The 25,808-nt window shown below is 43.7% G+C and overlaps 1 pseudogene; it reads left to right on the forward strand.

Moving 5' to 3' along the window:
- Positions 1-2,383: 2,383 nt before the first annotated feature.
- The window catches only part of LOC132507981 (uncharacterized), a 130,317-nt pseudogene continuing 106,892 nt past the window's right edge, over positions 2,384-25,808 (forward strand).

A 25,808-nucleotide genomic window follows, 5' to 3' on the forward strand; every position in this document is an offset into this window, starting at 1 on the left:
CTTTCTTTACAGCACATGGCTCTGTTTACCTCTTTAGTCTCTTGTTTACTGTCTGTCCGCTTCACTAGAATAGAAGCTTTGTGAGCACAGGGACCTTGCCTGTTTTGTGAAGCGTGGTATCACCAGGGCTGAAATGGTGCCCTGGTGCAATGGCAGTGCTTAATAAGCAATGAGAGAATGAATGAAAGAATAAGTAAGTGGTTGTGAGAACTTAGACACATCACCTAACTTCTCTGAGCCTTGCTGTCCTCTTCTGTAGAATGGGGAGAGGGGACAATAATTCCCTCCTCACCAGGCTGTTGTAAGGGTCAACTCAGACGACGTCTGTGGAAGTACGTCACCAGCTAATAACTTCATCAAATGCTCATGGTTATGGTACCATAACACTCCCACAGGGCTGGTCCTACAAGCAGAGAAAGCCAGTGGCTGCCCCTTGAGTGTGATTTGAAGAGCCCGATTGCCCAGAAAGATTCTCCCTTACTGTTTGACTGTCTAAAAATTCCACCATTAGACGTTCCTTTCAGTAAAGGCATCGTGTTTCCACTAAAACAGAAATGCTTCCCTCGGTGTGAAGACAGGAGGGTAGAGATAATGCAGGAGAAGACAGCTTTCTTTCTCCTCTGCTCAGCTTCCTTCCTTTCAGCCCCCAAGTCCTGTTAATTTTTGCAACACTTCAGATGCAGGATCCTGGATTACTTTCACGGCCGTCTCTTCTTTAAGTGGAGGAATGGCCTTCACCGTCATCCGCCTATCTTTCCAGGCTGGCTTCGGAGCCTTTTTCCATCTGGCTCTCAGTCCCCACACAACACACATTCCATGCGAGAAGAGCCTCACCGTGCAAGTGTTTCCTGTTGCAGTCCTGCCAAAAGAAAACTAGACTCCAAAGATAAGACTCAAGGCAAAGCTTTGGCCTAGACTGGTCGAGCAGTATTATCACTGTCTGGAAGCAGAGGCGGGGTATGCCCTGTGCCTTTAGCAGTGGTGGGAAGAAGGAAATGTGGAAGAAGCATGATACCAACTCCCTACCGCGACGCCCACACTCCAGTCAACCCAACTGCCTGCCCTTCCAGCTGCCGCCCGGCATTCTCCTACCTTCCGACCTCGGTGCGGTCCAAACGTCCAAATCCAGTTACTTATTTAACAAGCAGGGGTTCAACTTCTGCTCTGAGCTGGGAACGTATGTGATCGTGTCCTCCAAGACCCCAGAGTCAAGTAAGAGAAACAAGAAAACAGCAAGCAGGAAGCAGGGTGATGCAGCTATTCCTGGGGTACCGAGGTGCTCAGAGGAAGAAAATTGAGGAGGGTCATGCAGGAAGGTCTCAGAAGGTCCAGGGAGGCATGTGACGGGAGGGGGTGAACTGAGTCTTAAAGAACAAGTGTGTGTTAACCCAGGACAAAAGGGAAGAAGGGCGCTGCAACCCCAGAGAAGAGAATGAGCTTAAATGAGAGTAGGGCATCTTCAGGGAAGTGAAGGAGGTTGGTTTGGCTGAGAGAAGGGTGAGTAGGAGGCGACAGCCAAGGAGGGCTGGGAAAATCGAATGGGGTCAGACAAGGAAAGCCTAGAAGGGTGTGCTGAAGGGTTGGGGTTGATGTCATAAAACAAAGGGGCATATCCCCTAGATCCTAAAAAGGGAGCCACTGAAGGACTTTAAAAGTGATAAGGGCTGCATTTAAATGCATTTAAATTAAATAGCTAAATTCTTCAGCTGTAGTTTGGAGGATGGATTCTGGGGAAGGAGGTTTGATGGAAGATTGGAGAACAAAGAAGCAGCTGTGATAAAACCCACCTAAATGATGGTGACACCGGAATAAGACAGTGCTGCTGAGGGAAGGGAGCAGAGCTTAGTCAAGAGCATCTTTGGAGTCAGATGGACCTGGATCCTTATCCTGACAGTGCTCTGCCTACTGGTGTGGCCCTGGGCAAGGCAACCAGCTTTGAATCCCGGCACTTTATCTGGAGAAAGATCATAATGCCCAGCTTGCCAGATTGTGAGGATTTGAGCTACAAATGTCAAATGTCCAGTACAGGGTCAGGCACGCAGGAGGTCCTCCACACACAATCGCTTTTTTTCTCTAATTGGGGTATAGTTGTTTTACAATGTTGTGTTAGTTTCTACTGTACAGCGAAGTGGAGTTCCCTGTGCTGTACAGCAGGTTCTCATTAGTTATCTATTCTATGCATATTAGCGTACATATGTCAATCCCGATCTCCCAATTCATCCCACCGTCCCTTTCCCCCCTTGGTGTCCCTATGTTTGTTCTCTACGTCTGTGCCTCTATTTCTGCCTTGCAGACAGGTTCATCTGAACCATTGTTCTAGATTCCATGTACATGCACAATAGCTTTTATGTTTATCCCTATTGTTGAAGAATAGACGACCAAGATGCCGCATCTGCTAATCATCTGCATTGGCAATGCCAAGTCCAGGGGCTGTGGGCTACCCAACATTGTGGAAGACTCGGAACATCATACATCCTCTTCGTCAGGTGAGGGCGGTTTATAAATAGTGGCATTGACTTAACAAGGAGAAAAACCAACAGGAACCTGAACAACCATCAGCACATAGGTATTCGGCGGTTGCCTTCTGCCTGCCTAGCCCTGCATCAGAAAGGATGGAGGCCCAAAGAAGAACACAGCAAAGTGTTGGATGCAGCTCTTGACCTCAAGAAGTTTCCGGTCTGGTTGGGGAGACAAATCAGAAACCCATGAAACCACTGAAGAACAATACCTCTTTTCATTTCTTATCTTAGACTTCTTTATAGCTTTTGCCCCTGGTGACCTTGCCCTCCTTCCTGAAACTCACTTCACCCTTAATTTCCAGGGAGCCACTCTTTACGCTGATGCATTTTTTTCCAGCCTCTTTTCCTGGTTCTTCTTCCATGTCTTTAACTGTTGGTTTTCCCCAGGGTTCTTTGGTCTTCTTTTCTTCTCACTGCACATAGCTCCTTATCCACATCTCCAAGTCCATGGACAGCTACCTGGACCTCCATACTGAGGTTAGAATGGAACTGCCACTCCACCTTCCAGGCGACAATGCTTGGGTGCCCTACACACATGCCAGACACAATATCTCCAAGGCTGAATCCATTGTTTTTCCTTCAAACCTACTCCTCCTTCAGGCCATACCCAGGTTCATGACTTTACTGTCCATTTAGCTGCCCAAGTTTTCTTAACCAAGTGGTAGAGAGCACAAACTTGTGTTTAACTTGGTTAAAACACAAGTGCTAGCAACTGGCCTATCTGGGTTTAGTTCCCAGTTCTCCCCCTGATTTGCTCTGTGATGTGTAAATTCGTAAACATCTTTGTGCCTCAGTTTTCTCACCTATAAAATGAGTACTTTAGCAGGACCTATCTTATAAATTTGTTGGGAGGGTGAAACAAGTTAACATCTATAAAAAGTGCATCAAACAGTGTCTGGAACACAGGGAGTGATATATAAGGGTTTGCAATTATTATTATCTTAGATCCCTCCTACTCCCTCAAACCCCTACAAATGATTGGCCCTCAACTCCAGCAAATTCATCCTGTTTAGATTCTCGCTTCTGCATTCCAGTTGCTGCTGTGTTCAGGCCTTCATTTTCTACGGCAGATGTTCTCAAAGCAGCTGCACCTCATTCCACACCTACCCCAGTGAAGGTCCAGTTGTCAACTGGGCTTGAGGCCCAGTTGTCATCTGGGTGATACTCATGAAGCTGTTGCCAAGACCTTCTAACTCTCAGGTTCTCTGGTTCTAGAACCCTGGTGTCCAATCCAGGTCAGCATGGGTTAGCGTAGGGTCAGAAAAGCCCCCTCCACACTCCCCCAAAATCCACTCTCCCGTCAGCATTCTTCCTACTTTGCTTTTCTTCCTTCTGTCCTTCCTTATTCCCTGATCCTTTTCAATCTAATGATGGGTGGGAGAAAGAAAGCAATCTGGTCTTTTAATTCCCCCTTCCTCTCCCCTAGGCACCCCTCCTTCTGGATTGATAAGGGTGAGAACATTCAAGCCATAGATAAGACCTCAGCTCCCCAGCTCCTGTCCCTCCACTCCCTCTGGCTCAGCTTTGAAGTTCCCCAAACTCTGCCTCTGTAATGTGATTGTGTTATCTTTGCAGCCGAGGTGAGAGAGTGTAGAATGACTTTATGGCTTCCCGTAAGTAGCCTTCCCCAAAGCCATGATTTCTTATGATGCGAGAGAAAGAAAGTAGGGGTCCAGGATTGGGAAGGGAAGACCAAGCGGCTTCCTAGCAATTAGAGTACTGTTTGGTATGGAGTGGGGACCCCATGCAGGTTTCAAGAATGGAAGACGAGGCACAAAGCAGGTACTCATTGTGAGTTCAGAACCGTGGTTTTCAACACAGGTGATTTGTTCCCCAGGGGACATTCAGCAAAGTCTGGAGAAATTTCTGATTGTTACAGATTGGGGGACAGAGGCCACTGGCTTCTGGTGGGTAGAAGCCAAGGGATTCTTCTAAACATCCCACAATGTACAGGACAGCACCCCGCATCAAAGACTTCTCTGGCTCAAAATGGAATAGTGCTGAGGTTCAGAAACCCAGCTTTATAGAATGGAAGAAAAAGAAAAGGAAAGAAAGATCTTTCTACTAATAAAGGGCAAGTTATCATGGCATTTTTGTCCTGCCACTTTTTAATCTTCAAGTATCTGCATTCCTAAGAGGTCCCAAATCCCACTCTGTTTCTAAAGAGGGTACAGGAAAAGTGAGGTCTATGTATTTCCTGTTCCACAAGAGCTGACACACTCGTGTGGGAGAGGACACATGTTCATGGTGTCTAGAGACCTCATGCCATCTTGGCTCTGCCCAGTTAACCAGCACTGTTTGGGCAAGTCACCTCCATTGGCTTTTCTGAAAAAGAAGAAAAGGGGCTCAGGGGTCCCCAGGGGATGCTGAATTCTCTAGTTCCAGGGCAGAGGGAGTGCTGCTGGCAGTGAGAGCTGGAGTACCTCCAAGGGGGTCAGGCCGGTGGACTGGAAAGTATACAAGGAGTCAAGGAGCAGAGGCACCTGAGCTGGACCCAGGACAGGAGAGAGTGGGCATGATTTGACAAATTGAGAAGGAAAAGAGGGTTTTAAGTAGCGAGAACCTCACACGCGAAGATTTGGAGTGGAGATGAAATATGTGCCTGACCCAGTGCCGTTGCTCACACGTGCTGGCTCTTCCCCCTTAAGAAAAACGAGGTGAGTAGAATAAGCTAAATAGACAGCGACCCTCATCAGGTCGCCCAACAGCCACTATATTTATAGATAGCAGCCTTACAGGTTTTAGTAAGGCCTCAGGATGGGAGAGATGGGAGAGGTCTCCAAGACCACCTACTTCAGTGATTCACCAACTTTCCAGATATGAGAACCCCATTTAACATAGTCTCCTCATAATTTTGCTTTTCTTTATATTGTCATTTTATTGGCACATTATGGCATTTTTTTAATCGTGTAAAGTATAAATGAATTTGTGGTTTTGTCATCACAATGTCCTTTTTCTTTTTCTTCCTTTCCTTCTTTTAATGGACTTTAGTTTTACAGAAGTTTAAGGTTCACAGCAAAATTAAGAGGAAGGTAGAGAGATTTCTCATATACCCCCTGCTCCCCCCCATGCAGAGCTTTCTGCACTATCAATGTCCCCTACCAGAGTGGTACATTTGTTACAATCAATGGACCTGCGTTGACACATCATAGTCATCCAGAATCCATAGTTTACATCAGGGTTCACTCTTGGTGTTGTACATTCTATGGGTTTGGACAAATGTATAATGACATGCACGCACCATTATAGTATCTTATAGAGCAGTTTCACTGCCCTAAAAATCCTCTGTGCTTTGCCTGTTCAGCCTTCCCTCCCTCCAACCCCTGGCAAACCCTGATCTTTTTACTGTCTCCACAGTTTTGCTCATACAAGAAATGTCATATAGTTGGAATTATACAGCATGTAGCCTTTTCAGATTGGCTTCTTTCACTTAGTAATAATCATTTGAACTTCCTCCATGTTTTTCATGGCTTAATAGTTCATTTCTCTTTAGCACTGGATAATATTCCATGGTCTGGATGTACCACAGTTTATTTATCCATTCACCTACTTACTAAAGGGTATCTTGGTTGCTTCCGGTTTTGGCAATTATGAATAAAGCTGCTATAAACGTCCATTTGCAGGTTTTTGTGTGGACATAAGTTCCATCCATATGATTTTGAGAAATAGTTATGTATGTATGAAGCATCCTGTGCTGGAATCTCTGGGCAATGCTACAATGAACGGGTGCCTGGGTTTCCTGGAGAGGCTGTGTAACCCCCTAAATTCTTGGCACATGATAAGTTGTTAATAGATGATAACTTGAAAAACATCAGGTTGCAGAGCATTCAAATCAGTCTTTAAGAGGAAAAGTGACATCTTGACACCCACAGTTCTTGACTGACAGGCCCCAAAGGATAGCCCTGGGCTCCTGCCTGCTGGCTCTACCCTCCTCCCGCTTTCAGATCCCCTTACCTAAGAGTCCCTCCCTTGACTAGGGGAGGGTCACAGCCACTCAGAACAACCCACCAGGGGGGCTGACTCTAGTCATACTACTCAGTGAGGTTAAACGCTATGAAATGAAGGACACAAATTCAGAAAATGCTCTAGGCACGGGGATTAACAAACCCAATCTTCAAGGTTTTAATGGTCTCCATTGTCTGAAGTTTCTTCTTTAACTGGAAAGTCAGATCTAAATTCCTCAGCCAAGCTTTCAAAATCCTTCAGAATCTGACCCAAATCTAGGGAAGATATTATGATGGCAAAAGTCAGGTCACAAGGTGAGAGCAACCCAAATGAGAGGAGTCACGTTTGAGGCCTAAGCTTGGTATTTAATGGTTCTGAATGCTCAGGCCACTTACCTGTTGCAAGCTTACAAGTGAGGTCTTACAGTTATTTGATAGGAAAGGGAACCAAGACCCAAAGTGTGTAACTGACTTTGAGGATTTATGTGATAGTAGAAGACAGAACTAGGGTTAGATTATGAGTCCGCTTCCTGAATCTTGACTGAATTCTGTGCTCCTTCTACTGGGCCACATCTGCCTCGTCCCTCCTTGGAATATCCTAAACCACTCTCTGTAAAACTATTTGTATAACTTTTGCAAGTCTGAAATATTCTGCTAATTAAAGTCTCTAGCTGTCCTTATCCTGTGCTTAGATGTCATGTCCCGCTTTGCATTCACCTACTGTCCATGTTCTGTTCATTCAATACCCTTCTGAGAGACCACACAGAAGAATGGGTTTCCTTAGATAGTCTTCCTGTTTTGTCCTCCCATAAGAATGTTCACTTATTTTGTTGATTTCACTTTTTATTTTTTCCTCTCCCTGACCATAAACACAACTTCAGCTGACAGAGTCTGAATCATATCAAGTATCTTTTCCAAACACAGTGCTATGAGACTAGGTATCAATTACAGGAAAAAAACTGTAAAAAATACAAACACATGGAGGCTAAACAATATGCTACTAAATAACCAAGATATCACTGAAGAAATCAAAGAGGAAATCAAAAAATACCTAGAAACAAATGACAATGAAAACACGACGACCCAAAACCTATGGGATGCAGCAAAAGCCATTCTAAGAGGGAAGTTTATAGCAATACAATCCTACCTCAAGAAACAAGAAAAATCTCGACTAAACAAGCTAACCTTACACCTAAAGCAATTAGAGAAGGAAGAACAAAAAAACACCAAAAGTTAGCAGAAGGAAAGAAATCATAAAGACCAGATCAGAAATAAATGAAAAAGAAATGAAGGAAACAATAGAAAAGATCAATAAAACTAAAAATTGGTTATTTGAGAAGATAAACAAAATTGATAGACCATTAGCCAGACACATCAAGAAAAAAAGGGAGAAGACTCAAATCAACAGAATTAGAAATGAAAAAAGAAGGAACAACTGACCCTGCAGATATACAAAGGATCATGAGAGATTATGACAAGCAACAATATGCCAATAAAATGGACCACCTGGAAGAAATGGACAAATTCTTAGAAAAACACAACCTTCTGAGACTGGACCAAGAAGAAATAAAAAATATAAACAGACCAATCACAAGCACTGAAACTGAAACTGTAATAAAAAATCTTCCAACAAACAAAAGCCCAGGACCAGATGGCTTCACAGGCAAATTCTATCCAACATTAGAGAAGAGCTAACACCTATCCTTCTCAAACTCTTCCAAAATATAGCAGAGGGTAGAACACACCCAAACTCATTCTATGAGGCCACCATCACCCTGATACCAAAACCAGACAAAGATGTCACAAAGAAAGAAAACTACAGGCCAATATCACTGATGAACATAGATGCAAAAATCCTCAACAAAATACTAGCAAACGGAATCCAACAGCACATTAAAAGGATCATACACCATGATCAAGTGGGGTTTATCCCAGGAATGCAAGGATTCTTCAATATATGCAAATCAATCAATGTGATAAACCATATTAACAAATTGAAGGAGAAAAACCATATGATCATCTCAATAGATGCAGAAAAAGCTTTTGACAAAATTCAACACCCATTTATGAGAAAAACCCTCCAGAAAGTAGGCATAGAGGGAACTTATCTCAACATAATAAAGGCCATATATGACAAACCCACAGCCAACATCTTCATCAATGGTGAAAAACTGAAACCATTTCCACTAAGATCAGGAACACGACAAGGTTGCCCATTCTAACCACTATTATTCAACATAATTTTGGAAGTTTTAGCCACAGCCATCAGAGAAGAAAAAGAAATAAAAGGAATCCAAATCGGAAGAAGAAGTAAAGCTGTCACTGTTTGCAGATGACGTGATACTATACATAGAGAATCCTAAAGATGCTAGCAGAAAACTACTAGAGCTAATCAATGAATTTGGTAAAGTAGCAGGATATAAAATTAATGCACAGAAATCTCTTGCATTCCTATACGCTAATGATGAAAAATCTGAAAGAGAAATTAAGAAAACACTCCCATTTACCACTGCAACAAAAAGAATAAAATACCTAGGAATAAACGTACCTAAGGAGACAAAAGACCTGTATGCAGAAAATTATAAGACACTGATGAAAGAAATTAAAGATGATACAAATAGATGGAGAGATATACCATGTTCTTGGATTGGAAGAATCAACATTGTGAAAATGACTCTACTACCCAAAGCAATCTACAGATTCAGTGCAATCCCTATTAGACTACCAATGGCATTTTTCACAGAACTAGAACAAAAAAATTCGCCATTTGTATGGAAACACAAAAGACCCCGAATAGCCAAAGCAATCTTGAGAAAGAAAAACGGAGCTGGAGGAATCAGGCTCCCTGACTTCGGACTATACTACAAAGCTTCAGTAATCAAGACAGTATGGTACTGGCACAAAAACAGAAATATAGATCAATGGAACAGAAATAGAAAAGCCCAGAGATAAACTCACACACATATGGTCACCTTATCTTTGATAAAGGAGGCAAGAATATACAGTGGAGAAAAGACAGTCCCTTCAATAAGTGGTGCTGGGAAAACAGGACAGCTACATGTAAAAGTATGAGATTAGATCACTCCCTAACACCACACACAAAAATAAACTCAAAATGGATTAAAGACCTAAATGTAAGGCCAGAAACTATAAAATTCTTAGAGGAAAACATAGGCAGAACACTCTATGACATAAATCACGTCAAGATCCTATTTGATCCACCTCCTAGAGAGAAACTTAAAAGCTTTTGCACAGCAAAGGAAACCATAAACAAGATGAAAAGAAACCCTCAGAATGGGAGAAAATATTTGCAAATGAAGCAACTGACAAAGGATTAATCTCCAAAATATACAAGCAACTCAAGCAGCTCAATATCAAAAAAGCAAACAACCCAATCCACAAATGGGCAGAAGACCTAAATAGACATTTCTCCAAAGAAGATATACAGATTGCCAACAAACACATGAAAGGATGCTCAACATCACTAATCATTAGAGAAATGCAAATCAAAACTACACTGAGGTATCATCTCACACCAGTCAGAATGACCATCATCAAAAAATCTACAAACAATAAATGCTAGAGAGGGTGTGGAGAAAAGGGAACCCTCTTGCACTTTTGGTGGGAATGTAAATTGACACAGCCACCATGGAGAACAGTATGGAGGTTCCTTAAAAATCTGAAAATAGAACTACCATATAACGCAGCAATCCCACTACTGGGCATATACCTTGAGAAAACCATAATTCGAAAAGAGACATGTACCCCAATGTTCATTGCAGCACTATTGACAATAGCCAGGACATGGAAGCAACTTAAGTGTCCATCCACAGATGAATAGATAAAGAAGACGTGGCACTTATATTCAATGGAATATTATTCAGCTGTTAAAAAAGTGAAATGAATTATTTGTAGTGAGGTGGATGGATCTAGAGTCTGTCATACAGAGTGAAGTAAGTCAGAAAGAGAAAAACAAATACCGTATGCTAACACACATATATGGAATCTAAAAAAAAAAAAAAGGTTCTGATGAACCTAGGGGCAGGACAGGAATAAAGATGCAGACATAGAGAATGGACTTGAGGACATGGGGAGGAGGTAGCGTAAGCTGGGACGAAGTGAGAGAGTAGTATTGACATATAAACACTACCAAATGTAAAATAGCTAGTGGGAAGCAGCTGCATAGCACAGGGAGATCAGCTCAGTGCTTTGTGACCACCTAGAAGGGTGGGATAGGAAGGGTGGGAGGGAGATGCAAGAGGGAGGAGATATGGCGATATAAGTATACATATAGCTGATTCACTTTGTTATACAGCAAAAACTAACACACCATTGTAAAGCAATTATACTGCAATAAAGATGTTAAAAAAAATGACATATGGGCTAACCAAGGCTAAAATATAATTATATTTATAATATATATTTTAATAATATATTATAACTTATTTATAATATATTATAGACATAGACTATGTCATATTATGTATATATTTCTATATTATATATAGTAGTATAGTATACTATAATTTATAGATGTGTGAATGTATAAATTATTATGTGTATATATACACATACATACACACACACACAGAAGTAAAGTCAGAGTGTGTACATAATTAACGATAAAGCTTTCAACATAGCCCTGACACCCTGAAAGATGACCTCAACACACATGAGGAGGACCCTTGAGCGTTCAATCAACAAAGGGGAAAAGATGGGGGCGGTAATTTTCTTTCTCTGTTCTTCAGAACAGGCAAGCTAGCAGGGGGTGCAGGATAGAGATTTGGGCATGAATGAGAGGAAAATGCAACATGGAGAGAAAAAAAATTCAGGTTTTCTCCTTTACTTCCTTAAAGATTTCTCAGTTTGGGTAATTATTTCTAGCTGCTTAACAAACATCCCCCAAATCTCAACGCCTTTACACAAGAGTTTATTTTTTCTTCAATGAAACAATTCAATGCAAGGATTCAGTGGGCAGCTGTTGACACTGTGATTCAGGGACCCAGGACATTCCCATCTCATGGCTCCACAACCCTCAGCCCATCTTCTCACCCCTCCCACAGCCACGCAGAGCCTTCCAGTCCTCTGTGCCCAGCAAATGGAGACAGGGAGAATGGGGAGGGCTGCACAGGAGGCTTGGGCAGGTCTGGGAGTGACACACATCACTTGTGTTTGTAGTCCGTTGGCCTGAATTGGGCACCTGGCCACACCAAACTGCCCAGAGCCTGGGACATGTAATCTAGCTGTGTGCTCCAAAGAAAGAGCAAATGCACTGTCATGAGGATATAGCAGGTTCTGTCCCAGGGGCTTGGTGTTCTGGTCCTTGACTTTCAGAGTGGCTCAGTGAGAGTGCCAAATGCTCTAAGCAGCCTTGAGAGGACTCCTGGCTGGCCCAGCCAGGATTCTGGCCAGTAGATGGAGGTCAAGGTTAGATTCCATAAGGCTGGAACTGGGAGCCAGAAGAACAACAAGCCAAAGGCTACTGGATGAGGGAAAGCTGACATTGAATCCCCAAAAGACCGGAGTCCAGAGGGAGGAATTCGCAAGCTGAGTTACAAAGCCAGAAGATCAAAAAATAGGAAGAAGAAAGAGGACTGGGTGGGGGTGGGGGGTGGGGGTAAAGGAGGAGAAGCAGAAGGAAGAGAGGAAGAGTAGTGGTTGGGAGAAGAAATGAGAGCCATTCAGAAGGGAAAAGCGGGGAAGGGTGCAAGCACAATTGGCCCAAATCCTAATGGAGGTTCCTGGGCCATCGTTAGAGGCCGGTGGCTGTATAGTGTGGACACAGGTCAGATTGGCTCAAAAATCTAGGAACAAGAACTTTTGGGAAGAGTACCAAGAGGAGAACATAGTTGACTTTTATGGGCTGAATTGTAGCTTCCCCCCAAATTCGCATATTGAGGTCCTAACCACCAGCCCCTCAGATTGTGACCTTGTTGGATATAGGGTCATTGCACATGTATTAGTGAATTTAAGATGAGGTCATAGTGCAGTAGGGTGGACCCCTAGTGCGATGTGACTGGTGTCCTTATAAAAGGGGAAATCTGAACTCAGACACACATGCAGGAAGAAATGCCATGTAAAGACGGAGGCACGGATCAGGATGAGGCTTCTATAAGGGCAAGGAATGCCAGCGATTGCCAGCAAATCTCCAGAGGCTGGGTGGGAGGCATGGAGCAGAGGCTCCCTCACAGCCCTCAGGAGGAACCAAGCCTGGTGACACCCTGATCTTGGACTTTTAGCCTCCGGACCTGTGAGACAAAAATTTTCTGGTGTTTCAACCACCTGGTTTGCAGTATTTTGTTCCAGCAGCCCCAGCAAACAAAGGCCCTATGATACTGCAGAAATAACAGCAAGAGAGTCAGTGCAGAGGCGGTGAGCGCTGCGCAGGGTGGACACCGTCTCTAGCCATCCTGCGACAGGTGAGGGGTGAAGAATGCTGGGAAAAGGCCAAAGCAGCGCTACCTACAACCACTGACCATGTTTGTTATACTGTTTTCTACCAATTCAGCTTCATAATAAACTGTGCTAACTGGATGTGCCTGGCTCCCAGGGTATGAGGAAAGAACACAGATGGTCCTATGACATCATTGTCTCAGGTGCATCCCCACTGAAGGAAAAATGGTATATTCATAAAAGTTTTCATCAGGACCCCTGAGTCGGCCGTAGTTGTCAGGAGGACCAGTAACAAACATAAAGCAGGGCTGAGATTAGAGGAGAGAGACCTGGCTGTGACCAAGCCTGGAAGAAGTGGGAATTGACCTGAGCCTTGAAGGTTGAGTTCATTCAGGAAAGCAGAGAATAGAGAGAAAATTCCAGGCAGCTAAAATAGTGCTGTGCACGGCTCTGTGCTACTCCTGCCACGCGTGGTACGGCTTCCTCCTCTACCTCTCTGGCAGCTATGACATAGATGCTGAACAAGCTGGCTTCATGGGGTGCAAGCAGAAAGCAACTTCACCATGCTCTCACTGTCGCTTTAAAATGTATTCAGCTGGGGAAGGTACTCACGCCCTAGGAGGAAAACGTATACGATCCAGTGAGTTTTCTGATCACTCTTAGTTCATAAAAGCTGATGTCCCTTTACAGCACCAGAGTCTGCCTTCAGATATTAGAATGCCTCTTCACACAATAATCCTTGCTCCCAATTTGACTCCAGGTTAAATCGTTTCTCCTTCCCTAGGTAAGGCTTGCGCTAAATGAGAAGCTTGGACCTGGGGCTTCTCTTCCGTCAACTCGCTAAGTGGTTTCTGCCACACAGCCCCTACCCGGAGTCAGAAAGAGGAGAGAGGAAGGTGAGAGGTACGTGAGAGTTCTTGCTTGTCTGGTATTTCTATAGATTGGCTTCATGCTCTCCGAGCACAGCAGGCATTTAAAGCTGACTTGTTTTCTTAAGGGATGCTTTTGTGAGTCCTTTGGAGACCTCTCCCCAGTTGCTGAGGAGCTCTGGCCCACAGCTCTCTTGATGCAGGGGATGGAGTGCTTTAGTTCCCACTAATGTTTTACTCCTTCCACATGTCCCGGGAATGTGGCCATAGTGCCAACTGAGGTCTGTGTTCAGCTCTAGGCAGCCGTCTGGAACAGAGTCAGTTACGGTCCCACACCAGCTGTCTTGCACATGTATCCCTGTCTGATCCATGAGAATAGTCATGCACCCTTATCCCTGACAAACTCCCAGAAGACAGGCTGCCAATGCAGCCACCTTTCCTTTGCATCAGCCATCAGCAGCTGGCCGGCCCATCTCTAACCACTCAAATATCCCAGATGGGAGTCTGACTTGGGTCCAATGCAACCTCTAACTTCTTTTTTTTTTTTTTAACATCTTTATTACAGTATAATTGCTTTACAATGGTGTGTTAGTTTCTGGTGTATAACAAAGTGAATCAGCTATCCCTATAAATATATCCCCATATCCCCTCCCTCTTGCGTCTCCCTCCCACCCTCCCTATCCCACCCCTCTATGTGGTCACAAAGCACCGAGCTGATCTCCCTGTGCTATGAGGCCGCTTCCCACTAGCTATCTATTTTACATTTGGTAGTATATATAAGTCCACACCACTCTCTAACTTTGTTCCAGCCTCCCCTTCCCCTTCCCTATGTCCTCAAGTCCTTTCTCTAGTAGGTCTGCATCTTTATTCCTGTCCTGTCCCTAGGTTCTTCAGAACCATTTCTTTTTTTTTTAGATTTCATATATATGTGTTAGCATACGGTATTTGTTTTGCTCTTTCTGACTTATTTCACTCTGTATGACAGACTCTAGGTCCATCCACCTCACTACAAATAATTCATTTCATTTTTTTTAACAGTTGAGTAATATTCTATTGAATATATGTGCCACATCTTCTTTATCCATTCATCTGTCGATGGACACTTAGGTTGCTTCCATGTCCTGGCTATTGTAAATAGAGCTGCAATGAACATTTTGGTACATGACTCTTTTTGAATTATGGTTTTCTCAGGGTATGTGCCCAGTAGTGGGATTGCTGGGTCGTATGGTAGTTGTATTTTTAGTTTTATGAGGAACCTCCATACAGTTCTCCATAGTAGCTGTATCAATTTACATTCCCACCAACAGCGCAAGAGGGTTCCCTTTTCTCCACACCCTCTCCAGCATTTGTTTGTAGACTTTTGATGATGGCCATTCTGACCGGTGTGATGTGATACCTCATTGTAATTTTGATTTGCATTTCTCTAATGATTAATGATGCAACCTCTAACTTCTAACCACTGTCCTGGTGGCCCTGCTGAAGCTCCTCTCCAAAGACAAAAGGTGAGGGGAAGCACCTCGCCCCATCACTTCGGAGCATCATAGAGCCCAGCACACAAGCTGCTTCTGCCAGGAAGTCCTCTTCCCACTAAATCACCTCTTCTTCCAACACTTTCACATCCTGATGTGGGGTCAGGGGCTTATGAGATAGCTAACTGACTCTTTACTGCATAATTTTTACAAATTCCTCTGGGCGGTCCATCTCATAGAACATTATGATGTATCGTAACCAAAGCCAAGACATCCATGTTAATGTCCTTCTATATAACTCTTTACTCTTCTGTAAATTCCCCACAAGCAAAGTCCCGACCTTTTCATCTTTGTAGCCCAGCCCCAGACACACGGTTCAAGAGTTGTTGGTTGAATGAATGAACAAATGAACTGATAGATAGTGGAGAATTCTATACAAAGCATGTTCCTCAAACATTAAGACATCAATGGCTGGAGAAGAGAATTTGTTTAGGGAAGGATTGGGAGCTAAGTTGGGAAGAAATACTCAAAAATATTTGGAGCACAGAGAACTATAGACTGGAAACCGAGGAGCAGAGCTGAAACAGCATGAACATCAGGGACTTATGGACGCAGGTGGACCCAGTTCTGCCACTTGGGTTAACTGTAGACCAGAGGCAAGTTACTTAACCTCTGTGACTCTCAGCATTCTTGTTGCAAAATAAATACTATCATTCCTATCCGGTAAGGTTGATATGAAGTTTCATGGAAACAGTGGGTACAAAGCACCTGCTACAGGGCTTATCAGAGTAAATGATTGACACATAGTCACAGTAACAATTTAAACACCATCTTTGAGTGCTTGCTATGGGTCAGAGACTGTGTCAAATGCTTTCTAGGCGTCATTTCATTTAATCCTTATACAAAGCCCACAAGACAGGGAGCAAGTGAGCCCGATTGTAGCACAAGGAACTGGAGTTAAGTGGCTTGTTCAAAGTCACCAAGCTAGCGAGAGAAAGACCTGGGATTTAGAGGCGCAACTCTCTTTCTGCAGAGCCTGCTGTCTGTCAGCCTGACAACCTCATGCATCTTTAATGAAGGATCCTTGCATGTCCTCCATTTAGAGACCCTAGGAAACAAATGAGAAATGGTGCCAGATCTCTAGGAGCAAACACACTTTAGCCCCCATGCTAAAAGCAATTAGGAATTCTCTTTTCTTGACTAAAAACAAGCCAGTGATGTTGGGATCAAAATATTTGTTGAAAATCTCTAAAGGAATGGGAAAATAGTAGCATGATTGGACCACACCCTGTGGATAGTGGCCCTTGGAGAGTAACAGATGAGCACATGGGTGAGAATGCTTAGAAATCTGGGAAGTGCTTTTAAAAGGCGGGTGGGGTGAGGCAGAAGGTTTCCGAAAGACTCGGGAGAGCCAGGTCACCCCCCCGCAGGCTCAAGTCCATTTCTCCCGTCAAGATGTTTCTCCCGCTGAATGCTAATTGATGCAGCCACTATGGAGAACAGTGTGGAGGTTCCTCAAAAACCTAAAAATAGAATTACTATATGACCCAGCAGTCCCACTACTGGGCATAGACCCTGAGAATACCATAATTCAAAAAGATACATGTACCACAATGTTCATTGCAGCTCTATTTACAATAGCCAGAACATGGAAGCAATCTAAGTGTCCATCATCAGATGAATGGATAAAGACGATGTGACACATATATACAGTGGAATCTTACTCAGCCATAAAAAGAAATGAAATTGAGTTATTTGTAGTGAGGTGGATGGACCTAGAGCCTGTCATACAGAGTGAAGTAAGTCAGAAAGAGAAAAACAAATACCGTATGCTAACACATATATATGGAATCTAAAAAAATTAAAAATGGTTCTGAAGAACCTAGGGACAGGACAGGAATAGAGACACAGACGTAGAGAATGGACTTGAGGACATGGGGAGGGGGAAGGGTAAGCTGGGACAAAGTGAGAGAGTGGTGTGGACGTATATACACTACTAAATGTAAAATAGATAGCTAGTGGGAAGCAGCCACATAGCACAGGGAGATCAGCTCGGTGCTTTGTGACTACCTAGAGGGGTGGGATAGGGAGGGTGGGAGGCAGACTCAAGAGGGAGGGGATATGGGTATATATATATACGTATAGCTGATTCACTTTGTTATACAGCAGAAACTAACACACCATTGTAAAGCAATTATACTCCAATAAAGATGTTAAAATCAAAAGAGTTTCCTCCCACTGAAAGTAAAACAAGAACACTAAGGAGAGAATGAAAGGCCAGAAGAGAAGAGGATATTGTGGGACAACATCCCCCTAACTTTACAAAGCCCAAACCTCAAAGAAATAACCACCCTTGACCTGGAAAAGCAAACAGAGAAGGGTTGGGGTAGGCTTTGAGGTGACTCAAGTCTTGTTTCATCTGACACTAGGACCAAAAGCAAGAGTGACCTGGATACTAAATTCCAGCAGCATTCCAGAATACATTATTAAAAGTAGATTGTTGACATTGAAGAATACAGATGGCAGGTATTAGGCTGCCCAGGTCTAATCCATGAGGCCAGGATGGATGGGCAAACCCAAGGGTTGGACATCTTTGGGGCAGGCTGGGAGGAGAGCTCCCAAGGGTCTGGTGGAGCCAATGGGGCAGGTGATATCCTCAAGCCCCTCCACTGGGGCCTCAGAGCTTCAAATAGACCCATAGCGTACTTAGCTAATAACAACAAAGATGATAATAATAACAACAGCAATAATACCTGCCGTGTGGGTGCACTCAGAGTGTGTCAGGCACTATACGGAGAGTACTTTTCATATGTGAGTCACCTTAATCCTTATCACAATCAGAGTGAGTATTTTAATCACCAGTAGATGAAGATAGGGAAAACAAGACACGGAAGCATTAAATGACTTGCCCAAGGTCATGCAGCTAGCAGTGGTAGAACCTGAATTTGAACTCAGGTGTCCAATTCCTAAGTCCATATTCGTAATCATTATGATATTCTGCACATATTAGAGGGTCGAGAGCTAAACTGGAAGCCAAGATGAAGATATGAATAGAGAGTGGGTGGGCAACAGTCAAAAAAGAGAAAAGATATTAGGATCTGGAAGTAGAGTGCCCCAGCTCTATTCCTTGTTATCTAAGTGACCTTCAGCAGGTTACTTCATGTTCCTGTCCCTTAGTTTTCTCATCCATAAAATGGGAATAAAAATACAAAGTATTTCCTAAAGTTGTTGTAAGGAATCTATGAGTGAATATAGAGTGCAAAGTACTCGGAACAGTATCTGGCATCGCCCAGTGCTATTTTAGCTACTATCACTATTAAGGTGGGTGGGCTAGGCTAGGTGTCAAGACTCATGTGTCAAGACTCATGAGGAGCTTCTTCAAGGAGCCATGGAGATTTGGAAGATGATAATATTGGTTTACCTACAGTAAGGCTTGGAAATACATGGATTTCCTTTTCTTAATAGGGTTTCAAACTGGGAATGTTCTTAGCATAGCAAACAAAGCTTTGAGGTTTCCTATGATATTCTGGTAGCAACAGGAAGCACTGTGATCTGGACAAGTGTTGCAGGCGCTGGATTCACAACAGGTAGAAGGATGCACCTGTAGAAGTCCACTGATGGATCCGTGTCATCATCATTTACTGGCCTGCCTGGGGCTTTAAACCAGCCATCGGCTTTCTTACTAATTCTGGAGGAGATAAAGAAGGCATGCTCGTCCAGTAGGCAGGTGACTCAAAACTAGGAGAGAAAGCAAATATATGGGATGATTGACATAAATCCTCAAAAGGACATAACTTTTCAGATCGGGAAAGAGGGACAAACTTAAAGGATAGAATGTTCAGGAATCCAAGTCCTACACACAGATTTTGCAAACGGAGACTGGGAAATGTCTGGATGAAAGGGCTTAACAGCAATTTTCACTGAGAAAGAGGAATAAGAATAAGGAGGAGGAAGAGAAGGAGAGTTGGGAAAGCTCAAGTGTGTGCCCGGTGCATGTCAACCACATGACACAAAAGCTCCGAAAGTGAACGAATGTCAATGATATTTATTAGACGTACAAGCCCTTAACAAGAAAGGCAGGAGCCCTGAGCTCTGCAGCAATCAGGTCGAGACTTAAGTGCTGTGTTTGCTTCTGGGGAGTGATTTTATGGAGGAAAACAATAACAAACTCAGCTGTATTCAGGAGAGAGGTCGGGGTCTCAGAATCATGTCACATCTGGAGTAGCTGATGGAATGAGAGGTGTTTTCCTTAGAGAACTGAATCCGAAAGGGACCAGGCCAGCTATCTTCAATAATCGAAGGGTTGTCATGAGAGCAAGGTATTCAGTTAGTGCTCTGTGTCTCCTGATCCAGAGTTAGGATAAAAAAAATAGAAGTGACAGGCCAGCAGATTTCAACCCAAAATATAAGAATAAAAGGAACTAAGCTGCTAAAAAGGGTGGGGGATGGACTTCCTGGTGGTCCTGCAGTATTAGGAGATTTTTTGGATCTGCAGAGCCATTTTAAAGAGTTACACTAGGTAACCTCTCAGACTGCTTTCAAATCTAAGACCCCATCATCCTTTGACATGGTGACATGGGCTTTTGTCAGTAGGCAGCAGTAGAAACTATCAGAATTTGCAAAGCTTTTTTGCAGTTTACACGTCTCTTTCATATATCATCTACAAGAATACTCTGCAAACCTGCACTTTTGCAAAAAGGAATCTTTTCATTGATTGACTTATTTACTCATTCAACAGATTCCCCTTGCATGCCTGCTACGTTTCAGTCACTGTTCTAGCCGCAGAGAATACAGCTATTTTTAAAAAAGCACTCTCTGCCTCAGGGGGTTTATAATATAGTGGCTGCAGATAGGTAATAAATACATATGTCAGGTTCTGTTAACCTCTGCGAAAAAAAATAAAGCCATGAAAAGACACAGAAGAATCTTAAATGCATGTTACTGAGTGAAAGAAGCCAGTCTGAAAAGGCTAAATACTGTATGATTCCAACTATATGCCATTCTGGAAAAGGCAAACTATGGAGACAGTAAAGAGATCAGTGGTTGCCAGAGGCTGGGAGTAAAGGGAGGGATGAATAGGTGGTGCATAGGGGACTCTTAGGATAGTGAAACTACTCTGTACGAGATACCGTGATGGTAGGCACATGTCATTATATATTTGTCCAGACTCACAGAATGTATGACTTGAAGAGTGAATCCTACTGTAAACTTGGACTTGTGATAATGATGTGTCATGTAGGTTCATAAGTTGTAATAAATGTACCACTCTGACAAGGGATATTGAGAATGGGGGAGGCTGTGTGTGAATGGGAAATCTCTGTACCCCACTCTTAATTTTACATGAACCTAAAACTGCTCTAAAATAGATGATAGATAGATAGATAAATAGATAATAGATGGATGGATGGGTAGATAATAGTTGGATGGATAGATAGGTAGATAGAACATAGGTAACAGGTGGAAAAAAAAGAATGAAACAGCACTAAAAATAAAATAAAATAAAATAAATTTACATCCATTAACTCATGTAAGACACACAACAGCCTGGAGATGTAGATAACTGTTGCCCCTTTTCTACAGCTGTGTAACAATCAAGCTCCAATGTAGGGATAAGACCACAACTATGTTATCACACAAAGAGAATCTGTGGGTCAGGACACACAGGGCACAGTGTGGGGTGGCTTGTCTCTGCTCTGTGATATCTGTTGGGCCTCAGTTGGGAAAATGCAAATGGCTGGGAGCAACTCAAAGAGCTGGGGGCTGCACTCATCTGCAGGCTTATTCATTCACATGTCTGGCTCCTGGGATGGGATGACTTGAAGGCTGTGGACCAGAGGCCTGGCCAAACTGGTTCTCATCATTCTTGGTAGTTAGTGTTCTTATATGCATCTCAGAGCTCCACGAGAAAAAGTACCAACAAATGAGGCCGAAGTTGCCTGGCCTTTTATGACCCCATCTCAGAAGTCACCACATCACTTCTGTTGTACTATGTTGGTCAAAGCAGTCACACTGAATTCATCCAAATTCAATTCACCCAATTCAATTCAATTCCATGCAAATTCAAGGGAGACACGGACCTCTCAAAGAACTTGCAGCCATGTTTTGAAACCACCACACTATTTTTGCAGAGGGAGGAAAATTAACACAAAGTGGGTAAGTAACTTGCCCAAGGTCACACAGCTCGGTGATGAAGAAAGTCTGTCATAACGACTCACATTACTCCTTCCTGACCACTTGCATAAAATAGCAATCCCATTCCCCTTCCCAAGACTTCTCATCCTGGTTGCATTACTTTATTTTCTCCATAGTACTGATCACCCCTGACATGACCCATGATCACTGAGACTGTGTCTCATTCACTCTCATGTTCCTATCCACCAGGACAGTGCCTGGCATGTAACAGACGCTTTAAAAAAATGCCAAATGAAAAACAGCATCTCTTTTTCTTTGACCAATACCAAATATTTAAAGAAACTCTAGGCTGAGTCCAAAGAGTAACACACAGCATAAGATCTCTGAAATAACACTGTTTATGTCAATTAAGTTCTGTGCATGCAAAGCACTGTATATCATACCAGAACACCTACAAGCAGAAAGATAAATGTCAAATACATTGGAATGTTGCCCATGGGGAGAGGAGGATGGGCATCGAAAGGAAAAGCAAATAAAAACATAAATAGATGCAAAGATAAATAAGAGCGGCTTTGCAGGAGCCAATGGTGTTAGGATGACAGTGTGCAGTTAACTAAAGAGTTATATTAACTCGACCATCTGCATCTGAGGATCAGGTTAAAAAGAAAAGTAGCACATGCTCTTTGGAGATTTGGGGGGGAAAGACCTCAAATTCTTTGACACCCCTTCCAATGATGCAGCAGAAGTGATGCTACGTGACTTTAGAAGCGCTAGGCCATCAAAGGGATTTCCCCTTCCAGAACACTCCCTCTCAGAACCCAGCTGTCATGTCATGAAAAAGGAAGCCCAAGCCACAAGAGATACAGCATGGAGATGCTGGGTCAACAGTCTCCCTGCTGAGCCCCACCTTCAAGCCATCCCTGACCAAGGACCAAACATGTGAGTAAAGAAGCCGTGTTGGAAGTGGACCTCCAACCACAGCTCTGCCAGCCCCCAGATGTTAGAGCTACCTCCAGCTCAGACTCCAGACATCAAGGAGCGAAGACAAGCCATCCCCTGTGTGTCCCTATTCAAATTCCTGACCTGCAAAATCTCTGAGTCTAATGAGATGATTGATTTATGTCACTACGTTGGGAGACAATTTATAACTCAGTTTACAAACAACAAAAACATGCTACTACTACTCAACTCCCTCTGTTTCCCCCCATGAAAAGGGTGCCTAGATTAGCTGAATATTCTATGTTTTCAAAAGAACTGAAAAATTAAAAAATCCAAATTTTGGGCTTCCCCGGTGGCGCAGTGGTTGAGAGTCCGCCTGCCGATGCAGGGGACACGGGTTCGTGCCCCGGTCCGGGAAGATCCCACATGCCGCGGAGCGGCTGGGCCCGTGAGCCATGGCCGCTGAACCTGCGCGTCCGGAGCCTGTGCTCCGCAACGGGAGAGGCCACAGCAGTGAGAGGCCCGCGTACTGCAAAAAAAAAAAAAAAAAAAAAAATCCAAACTTTTTCTTCTGATTTTTAAAATTTAGTAACTATCCAAAACTTTTTCTAAAATACGGTGGAGGGGGAATAAATCCCATCTGCGCTTCCCAATTGGCCCATGAGTCACCGATTTGCAAATTAAACTGTAATTGAGTACTGTCTGTCGTTCCCGCAGAGGTTTGTAAGATCACGTATGTTTATCTCCATGTCCCTCACACTTTACAGCCTGAAGATGAGACTAACCAGGGACTTGATCTCCCAGCACTGGGTTAGGTCAGGAAATCACCACTAACTGGCAGCCCAACCTTGGGCTTCACCTCACTTCCCTTAACTGACAAATGGGGGCGCCAGTATCTACCTTAGCTGCTTCATGGGTTGCTGTGAGGTTAGTTTCAAACAAGCTTGTATGTAAGGAAGCAATTTGTAAAGGATGATGCAGTGTGTACTTTTTTTTTTTTTTTTTTGCGGTACGCGGGCCTCTCACTGCTGTGGCCTCTCCCGTTGCGGAGCACAGGCTCCGGACGCGCAGGCTCAGCAGCCATGGCTCACGAGCCCAGCCGTTCCGTGGCATGTGGGATCTTCCCGGACCGGGGCACGAACCCGCGTCCCCCTCATGGGCAGGCGGACTCTCAACCACTGCACCACCAGGGAAGCCCGCAGTGTGTACTTTTAATGGGCCACATGGTGGCTCCCAAAAAGATATGTCCATGTCCTAATCCCCAGAACCTGTGAACGTGACCTTGCTTGGATAAAGGGTTTTTGCAGAAGAGACCAGGCAGGCCCTAAATCTAATGACGAGTGTCCTTATGAGAGACACAAAGGGAAACATACATGCACGGAGGAAAAGACCATGTGAAGATGACAGCAGAGATTGAAGAGATGCAACCACAAGCCAAGGAATGACAGGCACCACCAGAAGCTGGAAGAGACAAGGAATGAAACCACCCCCTGGAGTTTCTAGAGGGATCGTGGCCCTGCTGACACCTTGATTTCACACTTCTGGGCTCCAGAGCTGTGAGAAAATAAATTGCTGTTAGTTTAAGTCACTCAGTTTGTGGTCATTTTTGCATCATCCATAGGACACTAATACAGTACATAGCGGAACGGTCATGGCCTCACTATGGATTTGAGAGTTGCATATTGTGGGCACTTTGTAATCCATTGGTCATCTGTCTGGCCACGCTAGCTTGAGGAGTCTCCTCCCTGAAATCACCCATCTGGTCACTAATCAGCAATGCCTTGTGAAATCACATCTATTCTGGGAGGAATTATTCAAATGTTGCACTGTTGTTCAATATTCTCTTTTCTTTCCTGGTGAGAAGCTCCTGGAGGTGGTGAGCCATTGAACAGAGCAGACATCCTGGAAGGGTGGTCCCCAAACCACCCTCATCAGAACCACCTAGAACAGGTCCTAGAAATGCTAAATCTCAGACGCTGTCCTAGACTTAATGAGTCAACTGCCAGGGGTGGGAAGGATAAGAGGGGACTGAGAATCAGTATTTTGAACAAGCTCCTTAGATATCTGCTATGCTCACTAAAATTTGAAAGCCACTAACCTAGGAAGGAACTGTCGAGGCCGTGAGTCAGACAGCCTGGGGCTGATTTCCAGCCCTTCTCCTCCCTATCCATTAAAAGTTTAAGTTCTCTAAGGGTCAGTTTCCTCCTCTGTAAAATGGAGATAACAAGGATGGCCCATCAAAGGGTTGTGCTAAGAGCGGGCTTGCACGAGATCATGCATGCAAATCGCCTAGTGCAGTTGCTGAATAAATTCCGGTTAATGTTAACATGATGGGGATGACGATGACCCTGCCCCGCTAAGAACAGAGGCCAAGGCCACCCATATTCAGTACCACGTGAGCCTCCTGAGTGGTCCCCCCAGTTCAAATCCATCATTCTCCATCATGAGTCACTCACTGCAAAATTCTAATCTGATCATTATTAAGTGATGAAATCCGTATCATGTTCTCCAAGAAAGAGGACGAATATAGGGATGACTCAAATCTATCTCTTTATTTAGGTCTTCTAAGGCTATTGGAAGACTTTGGCATATGTTCTTCTTAAAGGAAAAAGAAAAAGAAAATCCTGACTTTGTCCGTCCTTTGCTTAAAGTCATTTGCCTACGCACATCGCACAGTAGCCCGTGTGATCTCCTTCAAACCGCCCCTCCCATCGCAACTCCCTCAGCCTTCTTCCCTTAAACATTTGCAGTTTGTAAAAAGCCTGGTACAATTTCAATCCCCTATGCCCTTCTACATGCTCTTCCCTCTGCCTCCGGTGCCATTCTCCTTCCCTAGCCCGTGCCCATTCATCTGTAGCATTCATACTCATCCTGCAGGACTCAGCTGGACCACTACCTCCTCTGTGAAGACTTTCCTGATTCTTTTGTCTCACCCCAGTTATCCCTATAGCTAAGCCCTTCACCCTCTTCTCTGTGCCCCCCTCTCCCCATCACGTACCCTACATAACATAGAACCTAGGGTCCCAGGCTAGGACAACAGACTGTCTGTGTTTAAAGCCCAGGACCATGACTTATTCGTTGTGTGATCTAATCTTTCTGGGCCTCCATTCCCTTATCTATACAATCTGAATTGTTATAAACCTTCAATGAAGTGATTCTTGTTAAGTATTAAACATGGTGCCTGACACATGGTAAGCAACTAGAAATGTTTGCCACTATGGTTATTATTCTTCAGCATAGTCTAAAAATACAAGTAAGGTCACCTCTTTATTTTGTTTTCCAGACATCCACAGAAAAGTTTTAAAGACCATCAGTGAATCATAGCAGCCCAGGCTTAGGAGGAACCTCAGAGATCATTTGCTCCAACTCACGTTTAACCACAACAGGTCAACATCATTGTCACTCAGGGTAGAAGCCAGAGGGCTCTGTTTATGTGACCGACAGACCCAAGACAAAACAAAACACCTTGCAAAAGTCATTCTCACAACTTCCTTGAGAAACAGGTGTGAAGCAAGGACTCAGAGCCTCCGTTTTTAGATGAGG

This window comes from Lagenorhynchus albirostris, chromosome 17, assembly GCF_949774975.1.
Source record: "Lagenorhynchus albirostris chromosome 17, mLagAlb1.1, whole genome shotgun sequence".
Lineage (NCBI taxonomy): Eukaryota > Metazoa > Chordata > Mammalia > Artiodactyla > Delphinidae > Lagenorhynchus > Lagenorhynchus albirostris.